Source organism: Pseudophryne corroboree, chromosome 1, assembly GCF_028390025.1.
Source record: "Pseudophryne corroboree isolate aPseCor3 chromosome 1, aPseCor3.hap2, whole genome shotgun sequence".
NCBI lineage: Eukaryota > Metazoa > Chordata > Amphibia > Anura > Myobatrachidae > Pseudophryne > Pseudophryne corroboree.
In genome coordinates, this window is record NC_086444.1 from 17,513,574 (window position 1) to 17,534,174 (window position 20,601).

Genomic DNA, 20,601 nt, shown 5'->3' on the forward strand with positions numbered 1-20,601 from the left:
CAATAAAGGCTGATAGTACATACAATTATGGACATACCATGGGTATAAAAATTATTTCAAAACACATACTGTAAAAGTTGACACTGGTCAACTCGACAACAGTAGCAAGGTGAAGGGGGTCCAGTTGCATGGAGGCGAGTACAGTAAGGGGGGACCTGTGGGCTAGAGTGGAATATGTGGTAACTATGGAGCCTGGAGATAATAAGGTTAGGGCCCCAGATGAGAGTTCACCAAGACATGACTGGTCAGCAGTGTCTGGAAGTACCCTGCAGATCTCAGGATCACTCTGCGGTAGGAGTTAGCAATGCAGCGCTCCGCAGCCAGGAGCCGACCAGATGACGAAGCTGATGTCGCCCAGAAGAGTGATTCCTGCAGATATGTGTACAGTCCGCGGGTGGGTGAAAGAAGCAGTCCCGGCTCTTGTGCGGACAGCAGGCGGATGGCACTGACCAGTTCTGCTGCCACAGGGCGCAACAGTAAGGGAATGCAAAGCCAACCCAAGTAAGGAGCCAGTGAGCAGTAGTATATCATACTGTACCAGGGGGCCCCGCAGTTATAGAACAAAGGTCTTCCTAGCTTCATGCATCAACATGGGAGGGATCCCCCTCTGTCACACAAGTCCAAGGGTCTGTAAAGCAGGCAGGTACCCACAGCACATGGGTGTGCAGCTTTGTGCTATAGGTTACACGTGACAAACCGTACTCACCGGTGTACCATTGATCAAGAAGCGGTGATCCGTTGCGGCTCATAGATCAGCTGCTTCCGTGTCAGATGATGCGTGACAGAGGTGAGAGGAGGAAGAAGCCAGCTCATGTCTGGGAATTGCAGCACACACCCACTGTAATGCATCACATGACCCCTGTAATGCAGCACCCACCCACTGTAATGCAGCACACACCCACTGTAATGCAGCACACACCCACTGTAATGCATCACATGACCCCTGTAATGCAGCACACACCCTGTAATACAGCACACACCCACTGTAATGCAGCACACACCCTGTAATACAGCACACACCCACTGTAATGCAGCACACACCCTGTAATACAGCACACACCCACTGTAATGCAGCACACACCCTGTAATACAGCACCCACCCACTGTAATGCAGCACACACCCTGTAATACAGCACACACCCACTGTAATGCAGCACACACCCTGTAATACAGCACACACCCACTGTAATGCATCACATGACCCCTGTAATGCAGCACACACCCTGTAATACATCACATGACCCCTGTAATGCAGCACACACCCTGTAATACAGCACCCACCCACTGTAATGCATCACATGACCCTTGTAATGCAGCACACACCCTGTAATACAGCACACACACACTGTAATGCATCACATGACCCCTGTAATGCAGCACACACCCTGTAATACATCACATGACCCCTGTAATGCAGCACACACCCTGTAATACATCACATGACCCCTGTAATGCAGCACACACCCTGTAATACAGCACACACACACTGTAATGCAGCACATGACCCCTGTAATGCAGCACACACCCTGTAATACAGCACACACCCACTGTAATGCAGCACATGACCCCTGTAATGCAGCACACACCCTGTAATACAGCACACACCCACTGTAATGCAGCACATGACCCCTGTAATGCAGCACACACCCTGTAATACAGCACCCACCCACTGTAATGCAGCACATGACCCCTGTAATGCAGCACACACCCTGTAATACAGCACACACCCACTGTAATGCAGCACATGACCCCTGTAATGCAGCACACACCCTGTAATACAGCACACACCCACTGTAATGCATCACATGAACCCTGTAATGCAGCACACACCCTGTAATACAGCACCCACCCACTGTAATGCATCACATGACCCCTGTAATGCAGCACACACCCTGTAATACAGCACCCACCCACTGTAATGCAGCACACACCCACTGTAATGCAGCACACACCCACTGTAATGCATCACATGACCCCTGTAATGCAGCACATGACCCCTGTAATGCAGCACACACCCTGTAATACAGCACCCACCCACTGTAATGCAGCACATGACCCCTGTAATGCAGCACATGACCCCTGTAATGCAGCACACACCCTGTAATACAGCACACACACACTGTAATGCAGCACATGACCCCTGTAATGCAGCACATGACCCCTGTAATGCAGCACACACCCTGTAATACAGCACCCACCCACTGTAATGCAGCACATGACCACTGTAATGCAGCACACACCCTGTAATGCAGCACACACCCTGTAATACAGCACACACCCACTGTAATGCAGCACACACCCTGTAATACAGCACACACCCACTGTAATGCAGCACACACCCTGTAATACAGCACACACCCACTGTAATGCAGCACATGACCCCTGACAGGCGTGGCTGGGAGAACGCAGGACGTGTTTGTGACGTCAAATCCGGAACTGAACAGTTTAAAGTGATTGCAAGCGCTGAGTAGGTCTGGAGCTACTCTGAAACTGCACAAAATTATTTTGTAGCCGCTCTGCGATCCTTTCGTTCACACTTCTGCTAAGCTAAAATACACTCCCAGTGGGCGGCGGCATAGCGTTTGCACGGCTGCTAAAAACTGCTAGCGAGCGAACAACTTGGTATGAGGGCCTTAGGCCCTCATTCCGAGTTGTTCGCTCGCAAGCTGCTTTTAGCAGAGTTACACACGCTAAGCCGCCGCCTACTGGGAGTGAATCTTAGCTTCTTAAAATTGCGAACGACGTATTCGCAATATTGCGATTACACCTCTCTTAGCAGTTTCTGAGTAGCTCCAGACTTACTCTGCCACTGCAATCAGTTCAGTGCTTGTCGTTCCTGGTTTGACGTCACAAACACACCCAGCGTTCGCCCAGACACTCCCCCGTTTCTCCAGCCACTCCCGCGTTTTTCCCAGAAACGGTAGCGTTTTTTCACACACACCCATAAAACGGCCAGTTTCCGCCCAGAAACACCCACTTCCTGTCAATCACACTACGATCACCAGAACGATGAAAAAGCCGTGAGTAAAATTCCTAACTGCATAGCAAATTTACTTGGCGCAGTCGCACTGCGGACATTGCACATGCGCACTAAGCGGAAAATCGCTGCGATGCGAAAAAATTTACAGAGCGAACAACTCGGAATGACCCCCTTAGTTAGAATCTGATTGCCATAGACAACACTAAGTTATCCTCTACACCCCCTTCCCCTACACACACACCACCCCCTGCTGATTTCTCCGCCTGGTAATAACTTCTTCTGTATGAATAAGGATATAGTATTAGTGTGACAGGGCCTCCCCCCATTACTCGGCCTGCCCCTCCCTGGTGAATAGGGGTCTGGGGCAGAGGTGTGACACTGTAAATATAGCGGATTTGCTTCCTTCCCCTTGATGGTGAGACTGAGCAGAGAGGGACGGTGCAGCTATGTGCCGCCATCTGTGACCTATTATAGGTGTAGCGGTAACAGCTCCTGCCTGGAGAGGTCGCCCTCTAGCCCTCGCCTGGTTAGTGACCAGTGTGTACCCTACAGCCACCAGCGTGTGTAACCCTTCATCTCCTGGACAGCTCTGTTACACAGGCGGCACTACACTCAATGCTCTCCACTGTGCCACCGTGAATACAATGTTATCCACTCTGCCACTATATATATATATATATATATATATATATATATATATATACAATGCTGTCCACTGTGCCACCGTGAATACAATGTTATCCGCTCTGCCACTATATACTGTATGTATATACAATGCTGTCCACTGTGCCACCATGAATACAATGTTACCCGCTCTGCCACTATATACTGTATATATGTATATACAATGCTAACCACTGTGCAGCCTTAGATAAAACTGACAACTGTGCCATGGACGTGCAGGGTGCACGGTACCCGTGTCAGTAAATGTGATTTGATTTCTGCCTTTTTATAGTTATTTATTTCTATTCAGCGATTGGTTTTCTCTGATCTTTCAGCTTGAGAGCTGCAGATAATTGTTAGTAAGCAGCCGGAAGACCCCCGGCCTCCCCCGCCCTCTGGCGTGGCACCCCCGGGAGTGGCACGCACTGTACACAGCATCTGATATGTAGTGTGGAAATCGGTTTGGAACGCTGGGATAAAGATTTCACATAGCTCACAGGACTTGGCGCCACAGATCTCGCTAACAGATAATTAGGAGAAGTAGTCACACAGGAGATGACACTATTAGCAGATGGCCTGGTCTGCGTGCCCAGGTCAGCCGGAGAGCGGGAAGTGCGGCCTGGCAGGGTTATCAGCAGGCATTAAGTCATTAGCAAAATAAAATAAAAATAAGACATTTTATGCCATCACAGCGTCACCAACAACATGTGGCCATTTGTTTATTAAGCAGTATCCCCTTAATTGCAGAACGTGTGCTGCTGATCCCCCCGTAGGGTGTAAGGCAAGCCAGCTCCATCCCGTTGTGTCTCAGCAGTGTAGGTTGTACAGATTGTTTGATTGCAGCTTCTGGTTACTAATTACTGTATCTAGGTCAGATCTGGGCGGGAGAAATGGGGCGTTATTGGTCCTTGTAATCAGGGCTAGGAATGTCGTGGTACTACTATTCCCAGCATGTACTGCAGGCCTTTGTTGATGTAATAAGTCCGTTTAGAACCCCAGTATATAAGTCAGAGAACATATACGGTTATTGTCACATTCCTGGCATCTTCCACCAGTCTGGCCATTCTCCTCTGACCTGTCTCATTGACACGGCGTGTCTGACCCCAGAACTGCGCCATTCTCTGTGCACTCTACATACTGTTGTGTAGGAAAATCCCAAGAGATCAGCAACTTCTGAGATGCTCAAACCACCCATCAATTATTCCATGGTCTCTAAGATCACATTTCTTCCCCATTCTCGTATTTTGTCTGAGCAACAACTGAACCTCTTGACTATGCCTGCATGCTTCTGTACATTGTGTTTCGGCACATGATTGGCTGGTTAGATATTTGCAGTTATAAGCAGGCCAGCAGGTGTACCTGATAACCATCCGTATGCACAGTCATCTAGCTGACCCCTATTACACATTGAGGGTAGAAGACTACATGCAAACCCCTCCAGTATTATCATTACACGTAGGGGTAAATTTACTAAGATTCGTAATTTCCTAAAAAAGGTCAAAGTTCAATCACGAATGACATCGACAGTGTAAAACTGCAACTTTTTGAATTGATTACGATGGATTTACTAAGCTGTCGTATTCGGGTTTTTCTTTTCTTCCGATGTCGATGTCATTCGTTTTTTTTTACCTATTTTTACGGCAGTGATTAGCAAAACACTGCCGTTTTTTTTTACAATCAATCTCGGCCGGATCTGTGTGATCCGTGCTGGGGTTCTTATTTTTTTTTTTTTTAATTAAACAATGTAAAATCCCCCAAAAAAATGCGTGGGGTCCCCCCTCCTAAGCATAACCAGCCTCGGGCTCTTTGAGCCGATCCTGGTTGCAGAAATATGGGGAAAAAATTGACAGGGGTTCCCCCATATTTAAGCAACCAGCATCGGGCTCTGCGCCTGGTCCCAAAAATACGGGGGACAAAAAGAGTAGGGGTCCCCCGTATTTTTAAAACCAGCACCGGGCTCCACTAGCTGGACAGATAATGCCACAGCCGGGGGTCACTTTTATATAGTGCCCTGCGGCCGTGGCATCAAAAATCCAACTAGTCACCCCTGGCCGGGGTACCCTGGGGGAGTGGGGACCCCTTCAATCAAGGGGTCCCCCCCCCCCAGCCACCCAAGGGCCAGGGGTGAAGCCCGAGGCTGTCCCCCCCCATCCAATGGGCTGCGGATGGGGGGGCTGATAGCCTTTGTTGTAATTGAAAAGATATTGTTTTTAGTAGCAGTACTACAAGTCCCAGCAATCCTCCCCCGCATGCTGGTACTTGGAGAACCACAAGTACCAGCATGCGGCGGAAAAACGGGCCCGCTGGTACCTGTAGTACTACCACTAAAAAAATACCCAAAAAAACACAAGACACACACACCGTGAAAGTATAATTTTATTACATACATACACACATACATACATACTTACCTTATGTTCCCACGCAGGTCGGTCCTCTTCTCCAGTAGAATCCAAGGGGTACCTGTTGAAGAAATTATACTCACGAGATCCAGGGGTCCAGGCTCCTCGGGAAATCCAGGGGTAATCCACGTACTTGCATAAAATAAGAAAACGGAAAGCCGAGCCACGAACTGAAAGGGGCCCCATGTTTTCACATGGGACTCCTTTCCACGAATGCCAGAAACCCACTCTGACTGATGTCTAAGTGGGTTTCTTCAGCCAATCAGGGAGTGCCACGTTGTAGCACTCTCCTGATCGGCTGTGTGCTCCTGTACTGAGTGACAGGCAGCACACGGCAGTGTTACAATGTAGCGCCTATGCGCTACATTGTAACCAATGATGGGAACTTTCTGCTCAGCGGTGACGTCACTTTAGGTCAACCGCAGGGCAGAAAGTTCCCATCATTGGTTACAATGTAGCGCATAGGCGCTACATTGTAACACTGCCGTGTGCTGCCTGTCAGTGAGGACAGGACCACACAGCTGATCAGGAGAGTGCTACAACGTGGCGCTCCCTGATTGGCTGATGAAACCCACTTAGACAGAAGTCAGAGTGGCTTTCTGGCATTCGTGGAAAGGTGACCCATGTGCAAACATGGGTCCCCTTTCAGTTCGTGGTCGGGACACCGTTTTGTTTTTTTTGTCAAGTACGTGGATTACCCCTGGATTTCCCGAGGAGCCTGGACCCCTGGATCTCGTGAGTATAATTTCTTCAACAGGTACCCCTTGGATTCTACTGGAGAAGAGGACCGACCTGCGTGGGAACATAAGGTAAGTATGTATGTATGTGTGTATGTATGTAATAAAATTATACTTTCACGGTGTGTGTGTCTTGTGTTTTTTTGGGTATTTTTTTAGTAGTAGTACTACAGGTACCAGCGGGCCCGTTTTTCCGCCGCATGCTGGTACTTGTGGTTCTCCAAGTACCAGCATGCGGGGGAGGCTTGCTGGGCCTTGTAGTACTGCTACTAAAAACAATATCTTTTCTTTTACAACAAAGGCTATCAGCCTCCCCATCCGCAGCCCATTGGATGGGGGGGGACAGCCTCGGGCTTCACCCCTGGCCCTTGGGTGGCTGGGGGGGGGGGACCCCTTGATTGAAGGGGTCCCCACTCCCCCAGGGTACCCCGGCCAGGGGTGACTAGTTGGATTTTTGATGCCACGGCCGCAGGGCACTATATAAAAGTGACCCCCGGCTGTGGCATTATCTGTCCAGCTAGTGGAGCCCGGTGCTGGTTTTAAAAATACGGGGGACCCCTACTCTTTTTGTCCCCCGTATTTTTGGGACCAGGACCAGGCGCAGAGCCCGATGCTGGTTGCTTAAATATGGGGGAACCCCTGTCATTTTTTTTCCCATATTTCTGCAACCAGGATCGGCTCAAAGAGCCCGAGGCTGGTTATGCTTAGGAGGGGGGACCCCACGCAATTTTTTTTGAAAAAATAAGCACTTTCCCACCCCTTCCCACTGATATACATGCACGGATCTCATGGATCCGTGCATGCCTATCCAATCACGAATAAAAAAAGCAGGTCTGTTTTTTTTTAGCACTTTTTTACGAGTTGTAATTTTTCACGGCAGTGTTTGTTCTTTTTTTGCTTTGCACTTCTTAGTAAATGACCGAGATTCATACTTAAACAGCCGCGTTTTGACCGATGGTGTATTCATTCGTAATTTTTTACCTGAACTTGCAAAAAATTACGAATGCCCTCATCACTGCCGTGATTAGTGCTTAGTAAATTACCGAGATGACACTTTGATGAAAAAACGGCATCTCGGTCAAAATCGGGAGCTTAGTAAATTTCCCCCGTAGAGCTTGGTTCCGGGTCGCATACAAGATCAAACAGTCACGCAGCCTGATCATGTGCCGCAGCAAATGTGCTTGTGGGAAGAGAAGGAACACAACAGAATCTCTACTGAACGGGAGCTCTGCAGGCAGACTTGGTTTATACGAATTATAATATATATGTCCTTCCCTTAATATTTATATTACATAAATGCAAAGAGAAAATAGGGCGAGGGCCCTGTTAATTTTGATAAGCTCCTGATTGGTTAGATGTTTTTTGAATGTTGCAATCTTTATTTGTTTAGAGCAGTTTGAATCATGCTTCTCACACGAGGCGCCACCAATATGACAGAAGCGGTGAGCCTGGCACATGGCGCCCTGTGTACTGCGCCCCGCACTCTGCAGCCACTCTCGGGCGTCCCTCGCCCTGCGCAGGTCTTCCAGCCCGTAGCTGGGAGTTTGGTTGCTGAGAACAGTAAACCAGCCCTGTGAACAGACACCTTACAGAAGCTCTGGCGCTTTTCCAAGCCAATCACTCCACTGAACAAAGCAAAAGTAAATATATTACTTGACATTCTCCTCTAGTAAAGACGTTCGGCTCTGTCCCCCCGGAGCGGGCTTCGTCTCCGCGCCCTCGGGCTGCCTGCTTTCACAGCCTATAACCCAGGCACAATATGTCTGTTCTGGTGCTTCCTGCAGGGGAGCGGGGCTGAGACTGAGCAGAGGTCTTATGTCACAGGCAAGAAAACCAGGGATTTGCAGCGTGCCTGGAACAGCAGCCTAGAGAGCCGTCGTAGAGCCAACCCGTGTGTCCTTAGGTGGCTCTGAGCGCTCAGCTTCTTCCTGGTCCCAGCTGCCCTGCCCCCTCACCGCGACATCATGACATCACACGTGTGGGGGGCTAGGGCAGTCCATGGTGTGCTACAGCCCTCCTGCAGTCCTGTTTGCATGCAGCTCCACTTGTGGCTGGGTGTGTTTAAGTGGGCGCACCTACCATAAGAGTTGTATGGGTGTGTCGGCAGAATTGCCCAGGCATACCCAGGCAGCATATGGGTTACCCTGAGTTTACGCTCAAAGGCGCTTTTCCATAAGGCTCCAGTGCCATCAGAAATGGGGTGGAAAGCGACGGGCACTACTGGGCGGCTGCTGTCTCATGCTTTGGAAGTGACAGTGAGCGCAGCGGCGTTCTCAGGCGCACAGCCGCAGAGGTCATGTTCAGACGGAGACAGTGCACCGTGAGTGCTGAAACTGGGCGTCTCAGGGCTGGTACAGTGCGTTCTAGGCAGTTACATATAACTGCACCCGCAGCTCTGGCAACAGTCGCTAGCTGTGCAATCTCTGAATCAGACCCTGAAGAAGAAAAGCGTATGACTGGGGTGAGCGTATCGCAAAGGTCTGTGCGACTCTGAATACGGGCCAATGTGCGCATTTATTTCCATGCAGACAATATGCCAGCTGGTGCGTATAATTTCCACCCATCAGATCCAAAGTTTCCCGGGTAATTATGTTGGCGGACAAGGTGTCCATCTGTAGTTTAGGTGGCACCTACTGTACCAAGCTGTCATTCCATTGTACTATCCCGCGGTATCACTGCGGGGATCCCCTCCCCCCCCAAAGTGTTTGCTTCTTCAGAGGAGACTCCGGTTCCTGCGGTCAGTGTGTATTGAACCATTATTCATCAATTGTATTATTAAAACATGACCAAATAGTAAAGAACAATGTGCCGTGAATACTGATGAGCTCACATTCCCACTTACATACCTCTATACTGTACGGCACCAGGCACGAGGCTCGCCTGGAGGTGGCACACTGGTGCCATGACCAAGCCCCCACGGGTGTATTATGCTGGGACATCTCCCAACACCCCCAGCAAATTGTCACCAACATCCTCCAACGTCAGGACTGTTTTGCCATGGGTGGGCTGGCTGGAGGTGTGCGGCTGCGTTGTATCAGGGTATTGTGTGTTGCTATATGCTTAGTATGGCGCACATAACATAGGGGTCATTCCGAGTTGTTCGCTCGCAAGCTGCTTTTAGCAGCATTGCACACGCTAAGCCGCCGCCTACTGGGAGTGAATCTTAGCATCTTAAAATTGCGAACGAAAGATTCGCAATATTGCGATAAGACATCTCTGTGCAGTTTCTGAGTAGCTCCAGACTAACTCTGCCAGTGCGATCAGTTCAGTGCTTGTCGTTCCTGGTTTGACGTCACAAACACACCCAGCGTTCGCCCAGACACTCCTCCATTTCTCCAGCCACTCCCGCGTTTTTCCCAGAAACGGTAGCGTTTTTTCACACACACCCATAAAACGGCCTGTTTCCGCCTCGAAACACCCACTTCCTGTCAATCACATTACGATCACCAGAACGAAGAAAAAACCGTGAGTAAAATTCCTAACTGCATAGCAAATTTACTTTGCGCAGTCGCAGTGCGAACATTGCGCATGCGCATTAAGCGGAAAATCGCTGCGATGCGAAGAAATTTACCGAGCGAACAACTCGGAATGACCCCCATAGACAAAAATATGTATATATAGAATGTGTGTGCCCATAAGATGAAATCATGCACTGTCTCCAGCGAGACATCTTGTCCAGCGTACGTTACTATCTCACATCCAGCATCCGCAGTCACATTGCTCTGCGGTGAGGAACGTGTTAATGACTGTGTAATAATTAATCACTGACTTGTACATTCTGCAGCATAATATAAATAGTGGATGATTATAAAATATTAAAAAGCTAAAAGTAACATACATATATTTCTCCAGGCTACCATGTATAATGTCTCCTAACATTAGGTATATCCCTGTAACTGCATTGTGTTGCCCAACAGTGTCGTGATTTACCCCACTGTGCAAAACCGTCGGTGTCTGCAACGCTGATTGCACCAGAGTAGGGGCTCAAAACCAACTGGGGGCTCCGTGCCAGGGACACCCTATCACCCGGGGATCTCATTCTACCCGTCATTAATCATCTACCTGAAACGTGCTAAATATAGTCCTCTATTTATGGTGGCCAGAGCTGCAGCCATGCCCCCGTCCGCCAAGTCTTCTGCTGATCTCCTTCAGGGGTTATATGACTGCTGGACTTTCTCCAGGGTTCCAGCGCTAGAGGCAAAGGCCCAGCGGCATAACTGTCCCCAGGATTCTTTATTCACCGCTATCTGACTTTCAGGACACGCGATGTCCGACGGACCATCCGTAATAACACTGACCGGTGTGGTTACAGAGATTAACATCTCAGCAGGACATTATCACAGCGGCCATCAAGTGTATGAAGGCCAGCCGCTCTATCACAAGGATGGATAGTCCAATCTGCCAGTCTCATGGTATCATGGGAGGCTGGGGGACGTGATGTATAGGTGTGGAGCGGGGACGTGAGGCCCTGAGCGCCTCGCCGCTGACCTTTTTATGACCAGCGAGTCCTGGAGCCGTCTCTCCGCTTTGCATTGAAAAGGTTGCAGCCTTTTCTGTAATCCCAGAGCACATTTGGGAATTCTCTCCTCCCCGGCTCATTGTGAATGTTGTGCAATGAGAACAGACTGCAGCATCATCTAGAACAACACATAATAATATCCCCCCGAGTGCGGGAGACGTCCCTGTCTCTGGAAATCTCCAATGTTCTGTTGCCTTATTATAAAGTTAGCTGGACCATATTGTTGCAGCCGGGGGGGAGATAGGGGCGGCGGGTGCATCTGATTTCTGTGTTTCAGTCATCGTCAGTTCCCCCCACCGCTCACTGCCTGTGATTGTTTTCTGAGTCCTGGGGGCTGTGCGCCGAGTAGGGGGCACGTCATGATTGACCGCTCCTAGTACATTTATTTTTGGGTCCATAATACACAGGGAATACTACCAGCTGGGTCCCGAGCATACCCTGTTCCCCCGTATGCATTCGCAGGCAGATGGCATGGGGAGGCAGCCGCTCTGTGCATGCTCAGACTTGGTGCCAGGCGATTATAGACAGTTAGAGGTGTGATGATAAATGGCGCAGTTCTGCATGAGAGATGTACGCCATACAGTGTCTGTGCGGAGAGACATCAGTCCGGCTGCATCTTCTCCAGGAGCGCCCGGTGTGTGTGCAGTATGGTGATTGCTACAAGTGTCCATAAAATGACATTCTCAGATACAAAACATGACGGTGACGCGCTGACTTCCAACACACGGGGCCTGATTCCGAGCCGCACAATGACGGGGTTCACGCAAATGGGCAGAGGTTTTCATTTGATGCTTGCTTCTAAAGGCCCACAAAGCGGAATTGTTGCATCCAAAGATGCACAAAGTGGGTGTGTTGCACACCTGCGGAAGGGCTGACACTAGCATTAGTATAAAGTCACAGATCGGACGGTAAAAGACACAAAAGCAGTCGCTGCAGCCACAATCAATCCCTGGAGAAAAGGAATCGACTTTCCACCATCACAAACCATATTGCGGTATAAGGGGTGACTTTCCACCAGGACGAACCATATTGCGGTATAAGGGGTGACTTTTCACCAGGACGAACCATATTGCGGTATAAGGGGTGACTTTCCACCAGGACGAACCATATTGCGGTATAAGGGGTGACTTTCCACCAGGACAAACCATATTGCGGTATAAGGGGTGACTTTCCACCAGGATAAACCATGTTGCGGTATAAGGGGTGACCTTCCACCAGGACAAGCCATATTGCGGTATAAGGGGTGACTTTCCACCAGGACAAGCCATATTGCGGTATAAGGGGTGACTTTCCACCAGGACAAGCCATATTGCGGTATAAGGGGTGACTTTCCACCAGGACAAACCATATTTCGGTATAAGGGGTGACTTTCCACCAGGACAAACCATGTTGCGGTATAAGGGGTGACCTTCCACCAGGACAAGCCATATTGCGGTATAAGGGGTGACTTTCCACCAGGACAAGCCATATTGCGGTATAAGGGGTGACTTTCCACCAGGACAAGCCATATTGCGGTATAAGGGTGCATGTACAGTATGTGTAAGAGTTTGATCCCCATATCACACCTGCTGGCCTAGGCAGTCTCCTAACGCTGGGGGTCATTTACAACTTGCAAGATTATCCCTCTGCTATACAGATACGGACCCACAGAGCACCTAGATATCAGCTGGGGCCTAAAAGCTCGCGGAGCAAGATGGCGTGGTTTGTGGAGGACGTTGGCTTGCGCAGGGGGCAGTAATTCGGTAAGGGGCATTCCTCGCACAGAGAGTAGACGCTGGGCACTGCTAGAACAAGATGTCATTTTGTGGGGTGAGATTATTTTCTCTTCATCTTTATGTTCCCCGCTCCGCTATGTGCTACACGGGGAACGCCATTTCTCTTCCTGGCCAGCCAATACTCTTGTTATAATAGGCAAGTATATTAGAGACGCTGCTTGGACCACTGAGGTGGCCCCTGACACTGCAGGGCCACAATCTTGTTATATGCAGAGGGGACACGTGGAGTCTCAACCCTTTTTGTTATGGGGCTAGTAGCCTCTGAGAGGGGAATGCTGACACTTATACTGGATGCACCCACTCTGGCCTGTCCGCCCTGGGGCTGTTTTCTCTACCACACTTGTTGTTGCGTCCTGCAATAGTGTAAACCAACCAACAGTGGGGGTCATTCAGACCGATCGCACGCTGCATTTTTTTGCAGCCATGCGATCGGGTTTGTACTGCGCATGTGTGTGACCCGCAATGCACAGGCGTGTTTGCCGCCGGCGACGAGCAGCGTCAAAACGAACGAAGAAGGTGATCGCAAGAAGATTGACAGGAAGAAGGCGTTCGTGGGGCGGCAACTTACCATTTTCTGGGAGTGTCCGGAAAAACGCAGGAGTGCCTGGCCGTTTCCAGGGAGGGTTCCTGATGTCAGCAACATCCCGGATCGTCGCAGCGGCTGAGTAAGTCCTGAGCTGTGCAGAAAAGTTTGTGCAGCTCTCTGCACAGCCGATCGCACCCCTGCACAACGTTTACTCCCTCCCCTGTAGGCGGCGATTACCTGGTATAGCCTGCGTGCGACCAGGTCTGAATTAGGCCCAGTGACTAGAGCTGTGTTATGTTGTGTGTGTTTATTGGGGCAGCACTGGTGGTGCAGTGGTTAGCATCACGGCACTGAGGCCTTGAGTTCAATTCCCACAAGCAATGGTGTGGAGTTTGTATGTCCTCCCCAAGCTTGCGTGGGTTTCCTCTGTGTGCTCCGATCTCCTCCCACAATAGAAACCCTTTATAGCAGGTTAATTGGATCCAGACAAAAAAAAAATATAACCATAGTGTTTAAGTGTATGTACATGTAATAGGGAATATAGATTGTAAGCTCCACTGGTGAATGGCCACATATTCTCTATAAAGCGCTGTGGAATACGTGTGCGCTATAAAACTTTATTTAATCGGATGTGAAGCGGTTGTAAGTTGAAGAGACATTTGCGCAATCCACCTCGTAGAGATCTCCGCAGATCCAGACGAGTTTTACTTTGTTGAGCTTGTTCCTAGGTGCAGAGGGGTTAACGTGCGTTCCCGAAAGGACGTCCTGTGTCCCTACGCGGGACATAAAACAGTGTTTGCCTCGCACGCCTGCACTGAGCTGCTATGTTCCTGCATTAACTGCTTTAAAGCAAAAAGAAACCTTTGCTCCCTTCTCTATTCCTGTCTGCAAGGAGGCAGTAAAGTGGTAACATGGCCGAGCGCGGTGCCTATAAAAAGCCGAATTCTTCTGTACGCTACTGTGAGCAGAGCAGCAGAGGACATCAAACAGCACACAGCGTGTCTTCTGACTGCAACAAGAGGCTTCAAAGCCAGGTCAATAATGGTTACATTCAGTGCTCACAGGCACGTGCTCAGACTAGGCCGGATCACCGAGAGGACAGGACATGGTGCGGCCTGTGTTATTCTCCTCCGCATCCAGCGCCGATCTGCCGGTCAGGTCACAGGTCTCATCCGCCACCACTTAGCCAGGCTCATTGTCTTACATCAGGACTGTAGCAAGGTCCTGCGCCCCGTCAGCCTGGAGCGTCGTATTACCCATCAGGAGCAGCCCAGCGCGCCTTCCAGATGCATCAATGCTGTTATATATAGACGTTATAATAGGATTTTGGTACCTACCGGTAAATCCTTTTCTCTTAGTCCGTAGAGGATGCTGGGGACTCCAAAAGGACCATGGGGTATAGACGGATCCGCAGGAGCTTGGGCACACTAAAAAGACTTAATACTGGGTGTGAACTGGCTCCTCCCTCTATGCCCCTCCTCCAGACCTCAGTTAGAAAACTGTGCCCCGAAGGGATGGACATTTCGAGGAAATAATTTATTGTTACAAACACAGTGAGTGTTATACCAGCTCACACCTCCAACACACCGTAGAACGTGGCATTCAGCAGAATACTAAGCAACGGCATGAGCAAAACACAGCCACATGCTGAGAAAATATGTAACACAAACCGTGTGTCCACATAAGTGAAATTAAGACCCCGCATGCCATGGCATGAACAACGGTAGCAACTGCCCGACAGAGAAAACACACCACCAGGGTGTAACCAAAAGCAATAACTGCAGACACAGAACGCACTGGGACGGGCGCCCAGCATCCTCTACGGACTAAGAGAAAAGGATTTACCGGTAGGTACCAAAATCCTATTTTCTCATACGTCCTAGAGGATGCTGGGGACTCCAAAAGGACCATGGGGTTTATACCAAAGCTCCAAAACGGGCGGGAGAGTGTGGACAACTCTTCAGCACCGAGTGAGCAAACAGAAGGTCCCCAAAATCAGGGTATCAAACTTGTAAAGCATAGTAAAAGCGTCTGACCCTGAACAAGAATTCGCTCGGCAAAGTTGAATTGCCGAGACTTCTCGGGCATCCGCCCAAGAAAAAACCCATCTTCCCACAAGAAGAAATCTCCACCGACCTTGGTGACGGCAAAGCAGCCTTAGACCGAACATGCCAAACTTCATCACAGATTCAGCATGTAACTGACTGTATAAAACAGTCTCCCAAATCAATATGGGAGCATACCAGACCCACAGGGCCTCTGTTTTTCCAAACGGAGCCAAATTGATGACCTACATACTCAAATCCCAGGCTAGACCAAGGGAATTTGAACCGGCTAATGCCTAAGTAACCCCCGGCATCAACATAGGCCGATTTTAGTGAAAACCAGAAACCACTCTTGGTAGAAGTACCAACCGGGAACTCAATTCCTCTCTATCCACCTGAAAGGTCAAACAAGGCTCTTGTGAGGCAAAATCACCACTTCCGACACCCGCCTTGCGGACGTCAAAGTCAATCGCCTGACCACTTTCCAAGAGAGAAATTTCATACAGGAACTTATTAGGCTTTCCTCCACATCAGCTTGTATGGCTAAGCACGAGCTAGCTGAAAGTCCTCCAAGGAGCCTTCCTGGATACACACAGAGACACGTAATTACTCCAACAACGGTGGAAACGTTGTGCCGTCAGTTCTTTCGTAGCCTGAAGAATTGAAGAAACTACTTCACTGGGAACAACCTTTCGACTTAGGACATGACATTCAACCGTCCCGTCGCCAGACGCAGCCGCGGTTCGTCCTAATACACACCCTGATCTTGTTGTAACATTACCTCACGTAAAGGAAGAGGGCAGTAATTTCTTATGAGTAAATCATGAAAAACTGGATAGCCAACCCTCGCTGGCTAAACCGTATTTTAAGAGGATCATCGGAGCCTCAGATCATCTTACGCTTACCACTGTCAGAAAGGTGAAAATGGAGAGGCCACCTAGACCGACTAAAAACACCCACGGTGTCACGAGGATGTCTACTGCTATATCTTGAGTGTCCCTTAACCTGGAACAATCACCTCGAGGCCTCTCGTTGAAGAGAGACGCCAACATGACCAATTGCGACACTCCACAAAGACTTGTCACGTCTGGGAAAGCATCTCGATGATGACAGAATATTTCCCGGCTAGATATCGTGTCCGCAGAGGAAATCTATTTCTCCGTCGTTTGCCTCCGGAACGAAAGCTGCTAATATAGCGTTCACCAGACTTCCCACTCAACTGCAAACTATGCATCTTCTGTCAGTTCCGCTTTTTCCTTGTTCCGCCCTAGCGGCTTACTTATGCCATTGCTGACAAGTCGTCTGGTAGAATTAACACGGGCAGAACACGAAGAATATGTTCACCTAAAATAGCTCTTAATTCAAGAAAACTTACAGCAGACAAGTTTCCCAACTTGACCACATCCTCTGGAAATACGTCCCTTGCAAAGGACTGCTCTCCAGCTTCGGAGATCTGAATGTACGGACACCAGGATCTAAACCTGGATCCCCAACCTTCATTCCTCTAGAAGGAAAGAACCGAGCAGACAGCACGGGAGCGACGTCCTGACCGTTTTGATTATAGTCCGGTGCATGCGCAGGTGAGACCCGGACCACATTTCTAACTGGTCCCATGAAACCCATTCTGGTATTAGACCTGCTCACCGCAAAAGGCTTCTTATGCCGCATCCATCTGCCTTATTAATGGAACTTATTGATGAGGTGTAACCTCAAAGCCGATCCCACTCTGGATCCTCAGACCTCTTTCCACAGGAAACACACCGAACCTTAACCGGTCAGTATCAACTCTGAAACCCACTTCAGACATCTGCGTCGTTGGAAACACCAGGCCAATCCCTGCTCCGAAGAACAGTCAGAGATAAACAATGATATGCACCTTCTTACAGGGACAACCAGACAATGTCCTGAACGTGACGCACCTCTGTATGGCGTCGCGTGCTACCTCCCCTTCCATGGGGGAAAGGCAAGAACTATTAGAAAAAATAGCAAGGGGAAACAACCGCAACTCAGAATGTTCCCCTTTGGCTTCTATAAATAACTCACAGGTTCTAGTCTATTCCTGGACTAACTGAAAATTAGTAGACAAGTGGTCACCGGAGCGGGGACCAGTCAGATAGACTCAGCGACAAGTGGTGTATGTAGTGGAAACAGAAAACTACGTCCACTTCTGCGAACCTAACAAGGCTGCAGAACACTTACCTTTTCACCTTCCACTGTCTACAGAGAAAAGAAAAAAAGAACGGTATCGAACCGGTGAAAACGACTGCATCCCACAAAAGAATGCGTCGCCAACCGTTGTGAAGTAGGTTAACTCACGAATTTAGACTTACCAGCGGATACCGCCGAGATTGACTGAAGAGAGGCCACACCAAACAGCTGTATACCTCCCACCAGCATCTCCCGGAGACCTTCTCCGCAATTTTTTCCCGGTCACACCACCTGCTGTCCCGTGGCAGCCTGCTGAAATGTTATAAGGAAAAAAAATAAATATAGACAAGCCTACGCACTCTGGGTAGGATATTCTATCGGATGTTTACCCGACTACAACACTCCCTCAAGTGCATAGAATGCAAATAAGGTCAAAGTATAGAAATACATTTTCACTTAGCTGTCTGTGTATGATCCTTTGCGACCAGACTCCGCGTCGACCAGGAGTTGACTGTCATAATTTTCTCTCCCCGTTGTGAAGAGAATAATATTCGGACTCCTTGAGAGGATCGAAACCAACTCGTCACGGCCAATCTAGAGCGTAATCAACAGAGCAACCAGCACATGATAAGAATACCATTAATTCAGCATTCATGGATAAACATCAAGTAATACACAATAAAACACATATATCCTAACCATGCATATATAACCTATATCTACGCATATAGATATAACCCATACGCAAGTGGATTGTCCAGACCTGCCAGGTCCCTAGTGACAGTAATGTGTTGCAAATGTGTATGACCATGTACTGACATGCCCCCGATGTGGATCTACCAGGAACGGTATGGTCGACAGAAACTTAGTAAATGTCGACAGCAATTAATCGTAAGTTGGCAAAAAATAAAAATAATAATAATAACGGAACCCCGAGGGGTCTGAGGGAAGCATACAAACACAATTTTGATGACACTCCCCGCCCATATACCTATACATATATTTACAGGTACTAGGCCAGATCCGCGAGATAATTTATTACCCAGGCAATACCGTTGATGCCGACAGGGCATCCATAAACAATTGTATCTCCCCTATCATGTTTTATACAAACACCCCTTTAGACAAACGGGATAGAGATTTATCAACAGTTGGAGATGTCTCCCATTTTTCCCAGTCATAGGGGGAAGGATACGCCATGTAATTTCTCTTGGGAATCTGCCATTTCTTAACCGGTGACTCTTTCACAAAGAGTATTCATTTCATGAGAGGGGGGAAATTTTACCTCAGGTTTCTTTCCCTTGAACATGTACCGCAGGTTCATCAGAAATGTGAACTTGGAGAAACTGGAAGCGTGGAGGTCCCTGCAGCGTCTTCATTCCTCAGCCGCGTGGTGCAGAGAAAATGGCGCCGGTGAGCTGCGGACCGAAGCTCCGCCCCCTTCCCGGCGCGCTCCGGCCCGCCAAATTCAAAATGTAAAAAGATGCCGGCGGGGGTCTGTAGTCGGTGCGGGGCACCCACAATCATCTGCCGCACTAAAAAACTTCAGGAGCATGCTGCCCAGGGCGCCCCCCCCCAGCGCCCTGCACCCAGTAATATACCGCTGGTGATGTGTGTGGGAGCATGGAGCACAGCGTTACCGCTGTGCTGTACCTTCTGTCACTGAAGTCTTCTGCCGTCCTGAAGTCTTCTGATCTTCTCATACTCACCCGACTTCTGGCTTCTGTGAGGGGGTGACGGCGTGGCTCCGGGAACAAGCAGCTAGGCGCACCAAGTGATCGAACCCTCTGCAGCTAATGGTGTGCAGTAGCCGAGAAGCAGAGCCTTGAAACTCACAGAAGTAGGTCCTGCTTCTCCCCCCTCACTCCCCCGCTGCAGGGAGCCTGTAGCCAGCAGGTCTCCCTGAAAATAAAAAACCTAACAAAAAGTCTTTTAGAGAAACTCAGGAGAGCTTCCCTAGTGTGTGTCCATTCACTTCTGGGCACAAAGTCTAACTGAGGTCTGGAGGAGGGGCATAGAGGGAGGAGCCAGTTCACACCCAGTATTAAGTCTTTTTAGTGTGCCCAAGCTCCTGCGGATCCGTCTATACCCCATGGTCCTTTTGGAGTCCCCAGCATCCTCTAGGACGTATGAGAAATATAGATGTACACTCATAGTCTAACAATGCAGGAACAATGCAGGACGGAGTCGGCTACAGCCCTATCCTTATGGTGCGGGATGCATGGTGCAACTTACACCCCCCTCGCCCTGCGGAGCCACAGATGAAGCACAACGATGCACCCCAGCTGCACACATTGCCAGTGTCCAGCGTACTCACGCATTGTACTTTTGTCGCATCAGTGATGCCAATAAAGCAGAGAAATGGGTACAAAGCCGTATGGCGAGATGCATTGCGCAGCTTAGCGACAAATTACATGAATAGGTGTGCGCGAATTCATCTGTACCCTAGGCATGCTCTTGGTTTGCTACTAGTCTCCCTCATCAGGTAACACAGCAGCAAAAGATACAGGTGTATTATCTCCAGCTCTGCAAAGCCCGCAGCTGCACTAACATGCCCACATTCAGCGTTTCCTGCGTGAGAATACGCAAACTGCGCCCGCAGGAGTCCTGCCGCCATGTTCTTGTTTGCGGTGGCTGCGTGTGACGTCACGCAGCTGCCGTGATCACACCCCCGTTTGGCAGCCTCTAATACTAAGGTACACGTAGGACCTCTAACACCCAGGCTCCTGTAGGACCTCTAATACGCAGGCTCCTGTAGTACCTCTAATACCCAGGCTCCTGTAGGACATCTAATACCCAGGCTTCT